The 19332-nt window shown below is 34.2% G+C and overlaps 1 long non-coding RNA gene across 2 annotated transcripts in view; it reads left to right on the top strand.

Annotated features, from left to right (window-relative positions):
- Nucleotides 1-16358, top strand: part of LOC149131216 (uncharacterized) — a 160464-nt gene extending 144106 nt beyond the window's left edge. For both annotated transcript variants that reach the window (XR_016238231.1, XR_016238233.1), the window contains one exon: nt 16259-16358. This is a non-coding gene — a long non-coding RNA (uncharacterized LOC149131216). The remainder of the gene's footprint in view (nt 1-16258) is intronic.
- The last annotated feature ends 2974 nt before the right edge of the window (nt 16359-19332 follow it).

The following is a 19332-nucleotide window of genomic DNA, read 5'->3' as shown; positions in this document are numbered from 1 at the left end:
ATGACCTAATACATGAGTGTGTGTGTGTGTGTGTGTGTATGTGTGTGTGTGTGCGTGCGTGTGTGTCTAGATATATAATAAATGACTGCATCATCCTATATACCCCTCTTAAAAACAGTGAAGTGCATGAATTAAGCGAGATTTCTTACAGGATGAATGGCCACACACAGGCTCCTGTCCGTCGTCATCGGCGTCGTCTTTCTCTTCGTTTTGCCATTACAGTTTTCGCAAATATTATTTGCTGGTCTTGTTAAAAACTGGTGTACGCTGTTGTTGATGCTCTTGTTATTGTAATTACCATTTGATATGTGACATGACTTCAAGTTGCTGTGGTTGTTGTTGCAGTTTTATACGCTAATTCTAAAGATTTCAATTAAAGCCATCACGATTGCTCACTGATCAATAAATCGATATATCGGTCCCCAAATTTCTATCGAAATTACAGTTAAAAGATAGAAATTATCTATTGTGGATTTTTAGCACTGGGATTAAAGTGTGCATAAATATAAATAAATACATTTATACATATATAATTTTAAATATATTTATTGATGTGCAATATACACATACACACATATATGTACATGTATTTATATATATAAATATATATATGCATATGCATACATATATATAAATGTGTATGTGTGTATATATATATATATATATATATGTGTGTGTGTGTGTGTGTGTGTATAAACACACACATGTATATATATCTATATATATCTACATATATATACGTATATACATACATATATAAATATATATATTTGTATATATATGTATGTATATATATATATATATATAAATATATATATATATAAAAACACGCACACACTCAAGTACACACATTTATAATAATATGTGTGTATGTATGTGTGTGTATCTGTGGTGTGTGTATGTATGAATATAAGTGAGAGAATTGATGTGTTTGTGTAAGATTGCAGGAATCTATATAATTTATTCATCTATTTATAAGTATATCTATAATTTTGGATCTCCCTTTATATACATACATGAAATTACCCTCCCCCCAAACACAGACATGTATATATACATATATATACATACATACATACACGCACACAAACACATACAGATGCATATGTACATACATATGAAGTCGCGTGGTTGGTGAATAGGAGTTGCACACACGATCACAAAATCATGGTTTCGATCCCTAGACCGTTCGTGCGTTGCGTTCTTGAGCAAAACGCATTTTCACGTTGTTGTAAATAGCTGACCCTGCAGCGAACTGACGTTCCGCGCAGGAAGAATATTGACCATTCTCTGCTTAGTCGTTAGGGTGGAATCATTCGAAAAGTACAACAATTCGTGGAAGTGTATTGTGAAACAGTGGACTATAACAGCTTTCGATAATCTTGTTCATACCATGATTTAGTGATATATATCGATGCATGTATTTGGGGAGGCATAACCGGAGAGAGACAGAGAGAGAGAGAGAGAGAGAGAGAGAGAGAGAGAGAGAGAGAGAGAGAGAGAGAGAGAGAGAGAGAGAGAGAGAGAAATAGTTTTAGCGTTGAGTACATGGCGATGTGGTTAAGAGATATGCTTCGAACTCGTATGACTTCGGACTTCCAAGTTCAATCTCCTCATGCACGACTTTGAGCAAACAACTTTTTTAGCCTCAGGTTGAGCCAGATCAAGTAAGTAAAACCAGATGGACGGTACAGTGTAGAAGCTATTATCTACCAATCGATATAACCGCACGCCCACCATCAGCAACGTTATTAAGTTGTTCTTCGGTGGCTTTAGAGGAGTACACTCTCAGCTAGATTTCCGGTCTTAGAAGAGGAACCATTGTTTGTAGCTCTTTCATCCATTTTCCTCACCAGAACCAGAGGCCCTGTCAAACGACAAGAGCGCTACTCTTTATCCTCTCTTTCAGCAATAAAAACCATGCATTAAGCTATAACGTAATGAACAAAGCTAACTATGAAGGCAGAACCAAACGTTAGCTTGTAAGTGTAGACATCTCTCAAACTTTCCACTTTAGAGTATTATGACTCTCTGAAACTATGATGTATAGAACATCTTTAACAGTTGCAGTTGGTATCGAGAGAAATTATACAGGACACATCATGGATATTCTTAAAACTCTACTTTTACATCTCTATCTCCATTCGTTTGAAAGTTCGAGGCCCTGCGGATGCGACTTGGTCCTTGAATACCTGCAATAATATTCCAGGTTTTCAGGAACAATGTTTAGAGGTTGTTCACCTATCCGCCACCTGAGGCGTCACCGAGTAGGGTCTTTTTGTTTCCTAATCTGTTCCAAACCATGCATTGTAGGGACACGATGTGTTGCCCTACTAACCTCCAAAATACCACGCAAGCACGGAAGAAGTGGCATGATCGATTCGAGCAATTCTGAGCAAATTTGATTAGAGCAATCTTATTATTGCTCCTTGAAAGGATGAAGGGCAAAAATAAAGCACGTTGTGATTTGAACCCACAGCAGAAATAGGAATAATCAAGACAAACTATGAAATAAGTCATTTAATGCGAAGATGTGTGTTTCTGTGATTGGGGTGTTGCACTCACAATCGCGAGATCATAGTTTTGATTCCCGGATCGAGCGGAGCGTTGTGTTCTCGAGCAAAACACTTCATTACATGTTGATGCACTTCATTCAATAGTAAATTATTAAACCTACGACGGATTGGTGCCCCGTTCAAGGATATCATCATGATATCTGTTACTTATACGCAGAGGGAATCAGGTAGCTGACCCTATAACGCCTCAGACCCGATTATATCAACCCAGCACGCTTCGATCCAAAGCGATCGAATGTTAAAGACGAATATAATACTTTGTATTATTTCCTCGTCCTCCTCGTCCTCCTCGTCCTCCTCGTCCTCCTCCTCCTCCTCCTCCTCCTCCTCTTCATTCTTCTTCTTCTTCTTCTTCTTCTTCTTCTTCTTCTTCTTCTTCTTCTTCTTCTTCTATTTTCAACCATCACCACCACTACATCGCCACTACGACTGCCATACACCATTCAGACTTCTGACGCTACCACCATCAAAACCTTTGACTTCGCCGCCTTCCCCTCCACCATCATCACTACTGTCTTTCACATCACTTATTCTCACCGTCAACCCTGACCCCCACCCCCCGCCCCTACCCCCACCACTACCCCACCCACCACCCACCACCACCACCTCCACCATCACCGCCGCCTCCGCCTCTCTCACAACTACAGCTCATACTATTACTATTAGCCCATTACCATCACAAAAAGCTAAATGTGTGTGTTCATTCAGCATATTATTCAGCATGTTACTTCAGTGTTCAGTCTCAGAATAGTGAGAGAGGAGGTCTAAGTGTGACACACTGATACACAGAAATTAGTTTTCGCATTTATTATATCGTTATTATATGTTTGACCATTGCTTTGTATTTGTACAAGTTGACTCCAAGTCTCACCCAGAGACCTCAAGAGATTACAAGTTAGAAGTTCAAGTTGGTATTATGCCTGGGGTGTCACATATTTGATTTTGCACATAGTATTGTTCTAGAGAACGTAAGAAAATTATAAGTGGTTTTTTTTTTGAAATTACATAGTATTTTACGTAGGATATGGGAAGTTCCCATGAGCACTATCATTTTGGGGTTTCCTGGTATGTGAGCTAGGTAGGAATCAGCGGAATCAGCCCTTTTTGCTATCATTCCTAGGGCACCTATGACAACAGGTATTGTTTTAGTCTTCAGGTTCCACATTTTATCAGTTTCTATTTCCTGATCTTTGTACTTGCTCAGTTTTTGGTAGGTCTTGACAGATACATTTATGTCGATTGGGACAGTCATATCAAGGAGGAAGCATGATTTTTGTCTGAAGTCTTTCAATATAATATCTGGCTTATTCGCATCTATCTTTCTGTCAGTTTGAACGGTGAAGTTCCAGAGGAATGAGATGTGATCGTTTTGGAGCACTGGAGGTGGTTTGTGTTCCCACCAGTTTTTATCATGGGACAGGTCCAGGTTTTTGAAAATTACCCAGTGAATATATTGTACTACTCTATCATGCTTGTTGAGATACTCTGTAGGCACAAGAAAACTGCACATGGAGACAACATGATCAATGGTTTCATTTTGTTGTTGACATACACGACATGTTGGGCTACTGCCTTTCTTTAATATGTTGGCCTGGTAGCTCCTTGTAAGTAGGTATTGATCTTGGGCTGCTATGACAAACCCTTCTGTTTCTGATTTTAAGACAGAAGACACTAATCATTGATGGATAAGGGCTTGTCAACATCGGCGGTTTTTCTTACCATTTATCATTAAGAATATCTAAGGCAGCAGTTTTGGCACGGGTTTTCATGCGCTTAGCTTTTCTGTGATTGTTTCTAGTTCGTCTAATTCTGTGATTTGTTGTATTTGCAATTCACTTAGATATCCCTTTGCCTGTTTTGTTACTGAGTATGATGATTTCTTGTTTTCACGCTTTAAGACAATTTTTAAAATCCAATCATTGGAGTTTTTCAGGTAGGTGTTGAGGCCAATTGTGGAAATTTTCATTGTTAGCTCCACTTATAAAAGTCCACGGCATCCCTCTTTTCTTAGCAGATAAAGTCGTTCTATATCTGCCTTAGGGTGGTGCATTCTATACATTGTCAACAACTTTCGTATTTTTCTGTCCATAATACATATTTCAGTAATTGACCAATTAATGATATTGAAACTGGAACTCACGACCAGTATGGCTAAAGTATTGATTGCTTCGATCCTGTTTCTTACATTTAGTTCTGTCTTGAGTACTGCTCTTACCCTGCGATAACATTCTGTTTGGTCCTTTCCCTCATCATTGAGTGTTTGATTCCACCACCTTCAATTACCCCTAGGTATTTGTAGCTCTCTGCTGGTTCTAACTCCTTTATGACATTCTGCTGGTCAAGATTAACGTTGGATGTTTCCGTCATTTTTCCTTTCATAAAGTTAGCTTTTACACATTTATCGAGGCTAAAAGTTTTCTTCTTAATTTACGTTTACCCTGTAACGGTCTTAACTTTGCCCTTGGTTTAAATGCAATTGACCAATTATAGAGATGGATGGACATTGGTCAATTCCATTACGGACAACAGGTGGTGGTCTCTAGAATATTTCACTAAGTACACCATTTATAAGAACTCTACGGTTTTGTTTTTGGATAAATATTAATTAGCCCTATTCACGATATCATAAGTACTATTCTTTTTCTAGATATATTGGTAATTCCTGTCTTATTTTAGTACAAGCTTCATTTCACTGCTATTTACACACCCTGGTTCCCCTTTATTTAAAGATTACCCATAAATATTTTCCCAGATCACTGCTAGTTCACTCTTTTGCCTATCGACTTCAAGTTCCACGTTGCAAGATGGTATAATTTTAATATATTGAGCCTTTTGGCCACATCTCGGAGCCCTGTTCATTCCTCTTCCCTCTTCCATTCATTTATTTTATTTTTTGCATTTGTATTCACTCTCATGAAACTCCATGTACTAGATCGAATGTGCTATGAAGATGACGCATATTACTTTCGGAATTTCTTTCGATAGCACCGACTAACATTGGAAGCAGAAACGGCCGTTAGAAATGTTATCTCATGTTTTGTACGTTTAGTACATAGGTGAGTTGTTGTGCGATCATTATCTTACATCCAAAGTGTAGAATGTGACTCCTCAAGAGATTGTTTAAGTAAGTCCTTCATTAAATCCTCTTCTCATTCCACTCACTTTTATAATGCATACCCAGAGAGATACATCATTTTCAGCAGTTTACAGACAAAGCTAAAACCATTACAATCAAAATACAAAATACAAAGATAAAAAAAATAGACAAAAGTAAAGAAAAGAGTCAGGCTGACTATAAATTTCCGTTCTATCTTAAAGGTCAGATTATAAGGAAGAAAGTATTAAACAGACTAAAGAATAATATGAAGAATAAAATAAAATGTTTCGAGATAATAAAGTGAGAAATAGATAAAGACTGGCCAGTCTTTGGAATGACTAACGTGTGGAAGAGGTAGACCCAACTACATATCAACTGCTTTCTTGCCTTTTTTAAGGATTCAAAATACCTTCCTTCTCTTGTGACAAAAGAACTGCCTTATCCTAGAGTAGAATGAGTCTCTATTTAAAGTTAATTTATTACTGTCTAATTTTTTAAATGCGAGATGATAAAAAGATAAGTTAGTAGGTATCTTTGCCAACCCCGCACATACATTACTCCAAACAAGAAACTGCAAGGTAGTGTATATTGTTTCATATATATATTTCGTTTTTGGATTTGGTTTGCAAGATTCTTTATGTGGGTTCGTGTGTTGAAGCATATTCTTTACCTATTTCACACTTTATTATCTCGAAACATTTTATTTTATTCTTCATATTATTCTTTAGTCTGTTTAATACTTTCTTCCTTATAATCTGACTTTTAAGATAGAATGGAAATAAAACATAAAACACAAAAAATTAAAAAATGATAAAAAATAAACAATAAAAAGAAATAAGTGGAAATATTACCGGTGAGTGTGTTAAATCATAAGGTACTAAAAGAGAATGATTCTCCCCAGACACAACTATATATATATATATATATATATGTATATATATATATATATATATATATATATATATATATATATATATATATATATATATATATATATATATATATATATATATATATATATATATTTGTGGTGTGCAAGAGAGACCACTGTGCTGGTATGGTCACTTCTTGCGTATGCATGAGGACAGCTGTGTGAAAAAGTGTCACACCCTAGCGTTAGAGGGAACCTGTGGAAGAGGTAGACCCAAGAAAATCTGGAATGAGGTGGTGAAGCACGACCTTCGAAAATTGGGCCCCAGTGGAGGTGATGACGAGTGACCAAGATCTTTGGAGATATGCTGTGCTTGAGAAGACCCGCAAGCCATGTGAAACAGTAACCGTGGGCTGCGCCAGTGCAGCATAACCGCCCTGTTTAAGAGTACCCTTCAATCCTTGGGCAATAAACTGTGCTTGCGAAGACCTGTTGAGTCAAGGGAAGACATCGTCGTGGCCGATGCCAGTACTGCCTGACTGGCACCCGTGCCGGTGATGGGTAAAAAGCACCATTCGAGCGTGGTTGCTGCCAGTACCACCTGACTTGCTCCTGTGCCGGTGACACGTAAAAATACGATTCAAGCGTGGTCGATGCTAGTACCGCCTGACTGGCCCTCGTGCCGGTAGCACGTAAAAAGTACTCCCTAGACTCTCGGAGTGGTTGGCGTTAGGAAGGTAATCCAGCTGTAGAAACTTTGCCAGAACAGATTGGAGCCTGGTACAGCCTTGTAGTTTGCCAGTCCTCAGTAAAAACCGTCCAACCTATGCTGGCATTGAAAGCGGACATAAAATAAGATGATGATTATTATTATTGTTGTTGTTGTTGCTATTGTTGTGGTTATTATTATTATTATTATTATTATTATTATTATTATTATTATTATTATTATTATTATTAATGAGTCAGAGAGCAGTGCATGCCATCAAAGTGACACTGGGGTAAAATATACGAAGCCCAGTATACCCATCATGACTACCTGTCTATACACCAGGCACATGCATTACAACCATATGTACGCGACATGGTGATGTGATCTCATATCAATATAAACAGCGCATGACCTTGCAAGTGGGGGCCAGTTAGAATTTTCTTCAGGTCGAGTAGACTATCCCGTTCAAATGGTCCTTAAATAAGGGTTGTTTAAGGATGTTGAAGGAAACATCCATATTTCCAGTGGTGAATTATTCAAACCCCAAAGAATTCCTCTCAACACATGGCTATGATGCTCCCCCACTACTTCTGCTCGTGATCAGAGATGCACATATCATCAGCCACTAAGGGTCATGCTCAACTGGTTCAGGTCAAACAACTGACAGGCAAATCTGTGGTATTGAGCAGAATATTTGCTGTAGCCCATCTTTTATACCAAGACAAAACAATGTTCATGATAACACTTCCAATCAGTTAAGATCAGAAGCCATGAGAGCCACTGCCTGGTACTGCATCAGAGCTATTATTATTATTATTATTATTATTATTATTATTATTATTATTATTATTATTATCATTATTATTATTATTATTATTATTTTATGTTTGACTTTTGTTTTGCATTTGTACAAGTTGAATCCAAGTCTCACCCAGAGACCTCAAGAGACAACAAGTTAGAAGTTCATGTAGGTGTTATGCCTAGGGTACCATATATTTGGATTTGTACAGTTTTGTTCAAGTGAATGTTTAAGAAACCATAAGAAAATTATGTGTTTGCTTTAAAATTTGAGATCACATAGACAATATTTTACGTAGGATATGGGCAGTTCCCATGAGCACTATCTTTTGAACTTCAGCCATTTTGGGGTTTCCTGGAATCTGATCTAGGTAGTAATCAGCCCGTTTCGCTGTCATTCCCAGGGCACCTATGACAATGGGTATTGTTTTCGTCTTCAGATTCCACATTTTTCTAATTTCTATTTCAAGATCTTTATATTTGCTCAGTTTTTGGTAGGTCTTGACAGATACGTTTATATCGATTGGGACAGTCATATCAATGAAGAGGCATGATTTTTGTCTGAAGTCTTTCAGTATGATGTCTGGCCTATTTGCGTCTATCTTTCTGTCAGTTTGAATGGTGAAGTTCCAGAGGAGTGCAATGTGATCATTTTCATTATTATTATTATTATTATTATTATTATTATTATTATTATTATTATTATTATTATTATTATTATTATTATTATCATTATTATTATTATCAGTATCAGAAATGTCATCTTTGTTCAGAGGCGGTGAGTAATGGCCTACGCTTGCTATAAAATGCAAATACCCGCGGATCACCGCTATGGCAGCACCTTTACGACCTCATCAGGAATGGAGAACACAACTACCACCAGCATCACCATCACCATCACCACACAGATGTATCAATAACAATAAACAAAACAATTGCAATATAGCTACGAAACGCTAATATAAGGTGAATCCCTTTCATTGTAACAGATCGAAGTGTCTTAAATAGTAAATACGGCTGTTGTTATTGTAGCTGTTGTTGTTGCAATATCTCTCAATATATTGATGTTATTATTGTACGTGCAGACGGTGATGGCGGTGGCAAAGATGATGACGGTGGTGTTGGTGTTGGTGGTGGTGGTGATGGTGCTGGTACTAGTATCTGTGGCGATGGTAGAGGTGTTAGTGATGCTGGTGGTGATGAAGGAATGCTTGATGGTGGTTGTCGTTGTTAGTGATGGTTGTGTTCGTGGTGATGGGGATGGTGATGGTGGTGGTGGGGGTGAGGGTCGTGATGCTGTTGTTCTTGTTATAATATTGCTCTTTATGCATTGCTGCTGATAATAAGGTTGTGTTGGATTTATATCTGTCACAGGGAAATTGGAACTGAATCCTGACACTTATACACACACACACACACACACACACACACACACACTCACATATATATATATGCATATACATCCATATGCATACATGTATACATTTATACATATATGTGTGTGTGTGTGTATTTGTCCATGTCGGTTTCATATTAAGTGAATGTTATTTACATGTATGACAATTGCATTTCTCTCCCTGCTTGTCTGCTTGTCTCGATGTCTCTGTCTGTCTGTCTGTCTGTATCTCTCCCTCTCTCTCTCTATTGCATATATATATATATATATATATATATATATATATATATATATATATATATATATATATATATATATATATACATACATATATATCTGTATGTATGTATGTATGTATGTATGTATGTATGCACGTATATATAGGTATTCTGTATGTCAATATTAATGTATGTATATGCATAAATGCGTGTTCCTATCTTTGTGTCCCTTTCTATATATCTAGATATGTATGTCTCTTATTTTGTCATATATATGTGTATATAATTTAATAAGCGTGCCAAATATGTCAATGAGATTAAAAATGCACTTTTCGAGTACTCATCATATACACACACATGCACACTAGCGTCCATACGCACGCATATATACACATATCATTCTTACAGCATATATATATATATATATATATATATATATATATATATATATATATATATATATATATATGTCGATACATGTTTATATATATATACATACACACACACACATATATATGTATGTACATATATATATGTCGATACATATTTATATAGATATATACATATACATACATATGTCGATGCATATTATATATATGTATATTTTATATACACACTCACTCATGTATATGCGTGTACTTGTGTATACGTGTGTATGTAACTTTGCTTGTGTATATATATACGGAAACCAGTTATCGATAAGGTAAATCCTTTAAGAAATTCTAAATTTTATTGATAGAAATATGATGCTCGCTGCTGTAGAAATTTATACGTATAGATAAACACACACACACACACACACACACACACACACTCACACACACACACGGATACGCGCGCGCGCTCAAAGCACACACATATACATATATATTATACATTTATATATATGTAGACACGCACATGCAAAACATATTTATAAACCTACATATATACATATATATACATATATATATATATATATATACATATATATATATACTCACACATACATAAATATATATAAATATATATACACATGCATTTACATATATGTATACACACAAACGCACACATCATACCACATATCTTCAGATATATATTGGCTATTGGGAATAAGGTTAAAGAAGAAAGAAAGAAGGAAAGAGAGAGAGAGATAAAGAGTGAAAAAACAATGTTAAAATATGAAAGAGAGCACAACTCAACACTAACAAGAAAACATAAGGCATAAACACAATGGATGAAGAAATACTTTAGTTTGACAGTTATCTGCCAAGATTGTCTTTGATGACTCGAAACAACCATGTGAATCGTTAATTCCCACTTTCATCCTCGCCACCTCGCTCCACCATCCTTCACACACGTATGTTTCAATTTCTTCTCGCTCTCTCTCCTTCTTCCCGCTCCCCCGCCACCCACGCAGATTTTTATCAGCCAACAACTTCATGATTTTCCTCTACCAGTCCAAGTCACCTTCACACATTCACCTCATGTTTTCACATGCATACATACATACACAAATGCAAGAGCCGAGTCTGCACATGTGCGTACATATATATATATATATATATATATATATATATATATATATATATATGAAGGTATATAGATATGTATGTATAAATTCATATACACCTGTATGTACATATATATATATGTATATATGTATATGTATGTCTGTATGTTTTTATGTATATATATATATATATGTATACATATATATATGCGTCTATATTCATATATATATATATATATATATATATATATATATCTATATATATATATATATATATATATATATATATATATATATATATATATATATATATATATATGTGTGTGTGTGTGTGTGTATATATATATGTTGTTGTACTTGGGGATGGTCATATTGCCAGTTTATCCAATAAAAACACACGCACTGTATATTTGGTGTTAATTTGCTTCAGCTTTATATTACATTAATCTTAATCTTATTTCGGCCAGAGTTCTTTCGTCACACTTCTGTGACCTCATCAGTGGTCCTTTGTTTCCTTCCTTCTTATGTGTGTCTCACCTTGCTAAATATCAGCCATTTTGTATTTTGTATATATATATATATATATATATATATATATATATATATATATATATATATGTATATATATATATATATATATATGTATATATGTGTGTATATATATGTATATACATATGCATGTATACATGTGTACTTATGTGTGTTTGCATATTTGTTGATATTGATATAGATAAATAAATAAATAGATAGATAGATAGATAGATAGATAGATAGATAGATAGATAGATAGATAGATAGATGTAAATTCGTTGAATCGGCAGAGACGTTAAAGCATGCGACTGAATGCCTTGTGCTGTTTCTTCTCACTCTTTCTGCAGTGAGTTCAAATCCCTCTGAGATCTTTCATCCTCCTTCCGTGGATCAATAACAAAAAAGATACCAATCCAAAGTTGTGTAATAACGAACTGTAAGAATTTCGAACCGGAAGCCTTGCATTATTTGTTACGGCTAATTGTGTCTTTCAGTTCTAATTCCGCCGTAACTTACGTGGGTGGAAGTCTTTCTTGTTGCTCCGTTTATCATCATCGCCTGGAAGCATGGGAAAATTTATCGGAGTCCTCTGTTTCAAAAATTCAAACCATGCTTCCGATATAAGGGTAACCTTCTCATTCCCACCCATCCAACTCTAACTCCCTGAAAGGGAACATAGGCAAAGATATATATAAAATAAGAAAAAGAGAGATACGTGTGAAACAAAAAAGATAATGCTCACTCTGGTTTCCCGGATTCTCTAGCGGATACACTCACCCCACCCTGGAGGGGACGCCGATCCGTCTCAAGAGTACTTATTTCTTCCAGCTGAGTGGACTGAAGTAACGTGAGATAAAGAGCATTGTTCAAGAACACAACGCTTCGCCCGGTCCAGAAATCGAAAGCATAATGCTACGATCACGAGCCAACATCCTAACAACTGAGCTACGCTTGTATCTTTAATGTAATTCATCCGGAGAATCAGCGGGACACAGAGTGACGAGGCTGTATCTTCTGACTTTCGAGTACAATCCATGCATACGGGCTTCAGCACAGTTTACGTCAAGGAAATTTCCCCGATTTCACTAAAATGTTATGATGCCACACAATAGGATGGAATCCATGTCTTTGTGGTTTCGAACCGAAGCTCTTAACCGTTCGACAACACTGGGCCTACAAACAAAACTAACGATAAATCATAAAATAGTTAAGGCGATAAAATGGAGGAGGAAGATAGGACATGCTGGTTGAACAAATGAAAAAAACAAGGGCAAAGTTGTGTACCAAATGAAGATCAAAGAGGACAGGCTTATGTTATAGGAGGAGGAGGAGGAGGGATGAAATAGACGGGATTTATGAGAGTAGTGGGGCTACATAGAAGTGGATCAGACGAACTGGTATCAATTTGAGGTCTTTTTTGCCTTGCAAATGCAAGTACGACGACGACGACGACGATGATGATCATGACGTTAAGGACGATGTTGCTAGGGAGAAAGAGGAGGGAGAGGATGGCGGATATGATGACAACACTAGCGACGATGATGTTTGTGGTGGTTGTGGTAGTTGTGGTGGTTGTGGTTGTAGTGGTGATGGTGGTAAAAGACCGACAATCACCCTGAAAGAATGAACTCCGAAAACATATATATCTCTTGCCAGGCGACGCAATTTTTCACATAAAAAAATCTTTTTCTTGTCATAAACATTGAATACGGTACTGTATTAGATTAATACATTTTACTGAATACACTTTACTGTGTAATACATTGCTGTATTAGACAGCAGCAAAATACATTCGCCACTGGTGACTCAGTGGTTGAATAGTTATCTTCGAAACAAGTAAGCTAGATGCTGAGGTACCGGTATTAACTGCTGTAGATTTATTAGATATTTCTGTGTTAGAAGTAAAAGGAATTTGCTGGTGGTGGCTGAGTGACTGATTAATTATCTGTGGAACAAGTGAGATAGATGTATTAACTACGGTAAATAAGTGATATATTGCTATGTTACGCAATAGTAAAATACACATATTGCAGGAGGCCGAGTGGCTTATTAATTAACTATGAAACTATAGAGATAGAAGTGTTCGATCTGTGATACCGGGATAGATCTGTGATACTGCGTTTGACAGTTGTAAAATAGATTTCCTATTGTTGGCCGAGTGGCTGAACAGTTATCTATGAAACAAGTAAGACGCCGTGTTCAATATAATAGGATGGCGATACATTACTATTTTAGATTTCCTTCTGGTGACTAAGTGGTTACTAAATTATCTATGAAACAAATGAGATAGATGGTGAGGAACAACATTAACTGCTGTGTAGATATAAGAAGCATTGCTGTTACACAAGTAAAACACATTTGCTGTTGGTGACTGAGCAGTTGATGAATCATTTGTGACCCAAGTGAGATAGATGTTAAGGAAGTAATGTTAGCTGCGGTAGGTAAATAAGGGATACATTTCTATGCTAAAAAACAGTAAAATACGATTTCTATTGGTAAAAGATGTATGACATATTGCTATGTTAGTTCTAAAATACAGTTCCTGTTGAGGCTTGAGTAGCGAATTGATTATCTATGGGACAAGTGAGATAAATGTTGAGGGAACAGTCTTAACTGATTTAGTGAAATTTTACAGTAGTAAAACCGACTTCCTGCTTGTGGATGAGGTGCTGAATGGGAAATACTTGTGAACGTAGAACATATAAGAGCTGTATATATTTATATATGTTCGTGAGTGTGTGTGTGTGTGTGTGTGTGTGTGTGTGTGTGTGTGTGTGTGTGTGTGTGTGTGTGTGATGTATTAGATAGTTGCAACCTGCACCTACAGATGTTATCTGAGTTGCTGAGTAGTTAATTGCGAAACGGTTGAGATAGATAAACAAACAAACAAACATTTCTGCTAAGTAATTTGAGGGAGACCTTATATAGGGAGCAGGCAAAAGATTGAGAATTCAATCCGTCGGAAGTAGTCTTTTGTTTTACATTCTCTTGTAAGATTGTTAATGATTATTTATAAATAAATACGTTGATTCAAAACTGAGAAGTATACACATATGTGTGTGAGTGTGTAAGTATGTAGATATACATTAAATACATACATACATACATAATTTATACATACAAGCATACATGCATTTATATATGTGTGTGCATATATATATATATATAATACACAATTTAGAGAAAAATACCACAATTATTTAATTCATCCATGAAAATCCACAATCACATATAGAAAACTTTAATAAGTAAATACACTAAAAAGACCTATAATAAAAATCAAAAAGTATAACATAATAAATATTAAAGAATAATAATAGTTTGATTAACTCCCTCGATGAACCTAAAATTAAATGTAGACATAAATTAGATTGTTTATATAAGTTTAGCTAATTGTGTATATTATCTAATTTACGTATTTTAGTTTTAATTTATTAGACTTTAAAAGTATTTAGAATTTAAAATTTTCCAGTAAATGTTTATAATACAGTTAAATTTTTATTATGATTACAGCTAAAATACATTTTGCTTTTATAAAAAAACAACTTAAATACATATTTTATATCTCTTTATTCTATTACTTTTATTTAAGACATATTTTCACGCGACTTAATTCTAATAAACGCTACGTTAAAAGTTTAACGTTTAAAATTTTACTTTAAACTAAAGCTTCGATAAGATAAGTATTGCATTTATTTTCAGTAATATTGTTAAATGCTTTTCTTTTATTTATTGGTAAAATTAGTATTTTTATATAAATTCATTTGATAATTATTATTAGTCGATATATATACATTCATTTTATTATTATTATTGTATTTTGACCTGACGATTAGCTATATTTTTGAACAGAATTGATTTTCGATCGATTTATCTTGAATCGATTTGATTTTTTATTTGATTTTTTAATTTTCTATTTGAAAATATGGTTATGAAACACTTGTAGTCATTTTTACTATTTTAATATTTATTACTTTGTACTTTTTGATAGTGCATTTACTTATTAAAGTTTTCTTTATATGATTGTGGATTTCCATGGATGAATTAAATAATTGCGGTTTCTTTCTTTAAATTATATATTTCATATTTTATATTTTATATATTATATATTGTGAAATTTAATTTAATTTTGATAAATTAAATTGAATGTTTCCCTGTAAATTTGGAATTTTTTCCCTAGTATTATTATCATAATTATATATATATATATATATATATATATATATATATATATATATATATATATATATATATAATTTCTGGATGGTCATTTTTCTTGCCATAAACATTGAATACGGTAGTGTATTAGATTAATACATTTTACTGAATACACTTTACTGTGTTATACATTCCTGTATTATACAGAACTATACAGGAATTGTCTTCATGAAACAAGACTTGCATATAGTTCTACCGATTACATTGGATTATATATATGCTAGGCCACTTGGTTTTAAATTGAATTGATATTCAATTTATCACCCTATCTATATAAATACACACGCGCTATATATTCGTCCTTCAATCGCTTATCATCATTCTTTATTTATCTTATGTCCATCGTCAGGAAATCTTTCGTCCAGAGAATAGTCTAAACAGAACACGTGGGATGGAAGAATCGCTGAAGAGGTCACAGGTGTGTGACGAAAGCTTTCCAAACAATGGACGTAAGTTAAAATAAGAACAATAATATACCAGTGAAGAATGAATATATAGTGAATGTGTGTTTAATTGTTAGGAAAATTTTTTTTTCGAAAATGGCCATCCCAAAATGTAACAATATCTGTTTCAACACACTATTTCACATCAGGAATCTTGCAACACAAATTGATAAACGTTTGTGTATATGTATATATATAGATACATACATACATACATACATACACACACATATATATATATATATATATATATATATATATATATATATATATATATATATATATATATTTGTTTTGCAAGATTTTTGATGTGAAATCGTGTGTTGAAGCAGATGTTCTCCAGAAAAATTTCGCAAAACGCCAGAACAGGACAAAATGAAGAAATATGCAGAAAAAGAAGTATCTATGTACTGCAGTTTCGAACATTAACGTCTTACTTACGTAACAAAATCTGTGTTCTCATCAGCATAGACGTTCTAGAATCAATATAATTTGCAGAACTATACACGAATTTTCTTCATGAAACAAGACTTGCATATAGTTCTACCGATTACATTGGGGCTATTTTTCAAAATGCCTCAGCTTGAGAACATTATTTTTCTTTGTAGTTGGGTCGTTGATGACCTCTTTCTAGCATATTGGATGTCCCCCTAGTGGTCATCCCTTATACACGTGTAATACAACTTTTTCTGAATTTTCAGATTTTTTTATATGCTAGGCCACTTGGTTTTAAATTGAATTAATATTCAATTTATCACCCTATCTATATAAATAATAATTTAAATAGTTATGTTCTCTAACCGGCAACATATACTGCAGTGAAATAGTCTCTGCAGAATTGTTTCCGGAATTTTGTGCGCCGGAGCTGAGGCATTTTGAAAAGTAGCCCTAATGTAATCGGTAGAACTATATGCAAGTCTTGTTTCATGAAGACAATTCGTGTATAGTTCTGCAAATTATATTGATTCTAGAACGTCTATGCTGATGAGAACACGGATGTTGTTACGTAAGTAAAACGTTAATGTTCGAAACTGCAGTTCATAGATAATTCTTTAATCCGTCTATTTTTCATTTTGTCCTGTTCTGACGTTTTGCGAAATTTTTCTGGAGAACATTATTTTTCTTTGTGGTTGAGTCGTTGATGACCTCTTTCTAGCATATTGGATGTCCACCTAGAGGTCATCCCTTATACACGTGTAATACAATTTTTTTCTGAATTTCCAGATTTTTTTATATGCTAAGCCACTTGGTGTTAGATTGAATTAATATTCAATATATCAGCCTATCTATATAAATAGTAATTTACATATATGTATATTTGTGTGTGTGTATATATATATATATGTGTGTGTGTGTGTGTGTGTGTGTAAATATATATATATATATATATATATATATATATATATATATATATATATATATATATATATATATATGTATATATATATATATATATATATATATATATATATACATATATATATATATATATATATATATATATATATATATATATATATACATATATATATATATATATATATATATATATATATATATATATATATATATATATATATATATATATATATATATATATATATACATATATATATATAAAGGTAAGTTTCCAAATTAGGTTGGTGGGGATATGCAAACCCTAGCGGGTAGCGATGTTATTTCTACCGGTTAATAATGCTGGTTAAACTCCGTGAGTGTAGAAAAACTCCAGTTAGTTTATTTCACTATCATCAGTAAATCTTCACATCGGTCAATACATATGTCTCTATAAAGACCGCATGTTGTCGGTAGAGAAGAAGTAATAAATTAACAATAAGGGGAACAGAAATTTATAAATGCAGTTTTATTCTGCTGTCAGTTATATCTTCCCATTTCTGCACATACATAGCTTCTGCTGCAATTTTGCAGTGTACACGAAATTGCAGCAGAAACATATGTAGGTGCAGAAATGGAAAGATATGATTGACAGCAGAATAAAACTGGATACAAAAATCTCCGTTCTCCTGTGTGTGTGTGTGTGTGTGTGTGTATAAATGAATAGTTGCACACACACACACACACACACACACACACACATACGGTTATATGAATATGCGCGAATAAGTGGATGTAGGCACATATATGTATACAGAGGCGCAGGAGTGGCTGTGTGGTAAGTAGCTTGCTTACCAGCCACATGGTTCTGGGTTCAGTCCCACTGCGTGGCACCTTGGGCAAGTATCTTCTACTATAGCCTCGGGCCGACCAAAGCCTTGTGAGCGGATTTAGTAGACGGAAACTGAAAGAAGCCCGTCGTATATATGTGTTTGTATATATATATATATATATATATATATATATATATATATATATATATATATTAATAAAATACAGGGTAGCAAAGAAAATTTTAGAAATTTTATTTTACCACCAGTGGTCTAGCGAGGGTAAAAAAACAGTCAATAGACTATGCATTATTCATTTAAAACACAGAGATGCCTGTAATAGGACATCTAACCCGCTAGAAATAGCAGCAAGACTACATACCACAAAAAGTAGGGATAATTTCGAAAGGGAATGAAAAATAAAAACATTTACCGATCTATATTCTGTACCATGGTTTCAAGTCAATTTTAGTAAGATAAAAATTATATATCTCACAAAAGGTCGGACTATCATCAGCAGAATGACCAGACAACATTCGAGATACGAGTCAAATAGAGAGCATGGTTCATATTCGAATATCTAATTTTCCAAATTTACCGTGTATTTGCGGTTTACCTAATTCGGCAGTAAATACACAAATGCCGATTTTTAAAACCGCAAATACGCGGTAAATTTGGAAAATTAGATATTCGAATATGAACCATGCTATTTTGACTCGTATCTCGAATGTTGTCTGGTCATTCTGCTGAGGATAGTCCGACCTTTTGTGAGATATATAATTTTTATCTTACTAAAATTGACTTGAAACCATGGT

This window comes from Octopus bimaculoides, chromosome 24 (assembly GCF_046866305.1).
Source record: "Octopus bimaculoides isolate indiv1 chromosome 24, ASM4686630v1, whole genome shotgun sequence".
NCBI classification, from domain to species: Eukaryota; Metazoa; Mollusca; class Cephalopoda; order Octopoda; family Octopodidae; genus Octopus; species Octopus bimaculoides.
The sequence above is the reverse complement of the archived record's forward strand: the minus strand, read 5'-3'. Positions and strand labels throughout refer to the sequence as shown.